Consider the following 474-nt stretch of genomic DNA (forward strand, 5'->3'; position numbering starts at 1 on the left):
GGGGGGGGGGGGGCGGTCGTTTGGATGACCCTCCTTACTCTCCTTTGAAAAGGGTCTAACATGGGGTGGAGACATTAGGAAACGACAACTGTTCTCCACGTGGTCCAAGGTCTGGCGGGTTTCGTGGTTGAAACGTATGAAATAGTTTAGATAGTTCAATGAAGTATAATTATCCTATGACCCTGGAGGTCCTGGCTGGTTGCGCGCAAGATAGTAGCAAAAAGTACGGAAATACGATTCTGAGAGAAAAACGAAAGTCAATAATCCGGGACTTTTGTGATATATTTGCAACGTCACAGTATATATGTATAACGTTAAATATTAAACCCTGAAAATATTACCAAAAATAATTCTGTGTGGGTATATGCCTGTGTGAATCTATGAACGGAAGTCAGTAAGGAGTATATACCATTTACTGGCATTTTTCACATATACTTTCTTTAAATATTAGGTTAAGCTTTGGAAAAATGCATA

The sequence above is a fragment of the Cephus cinctus genome, unplaced genomic scaffold (assembly GCF_000341935.2).
Source record: "Cephus cinctus unplaced genomic scaffold, Ccin1 Ccin1_scaffold0020, whole genome shotgun sequence".
In the NCBI taxonomy this organism is placed as follows: Eukaryota; Metazoa; Arthropoda; class Insecta; order Hymenoptera; family Cephidae; genus Cephus; species Cephus cinctus.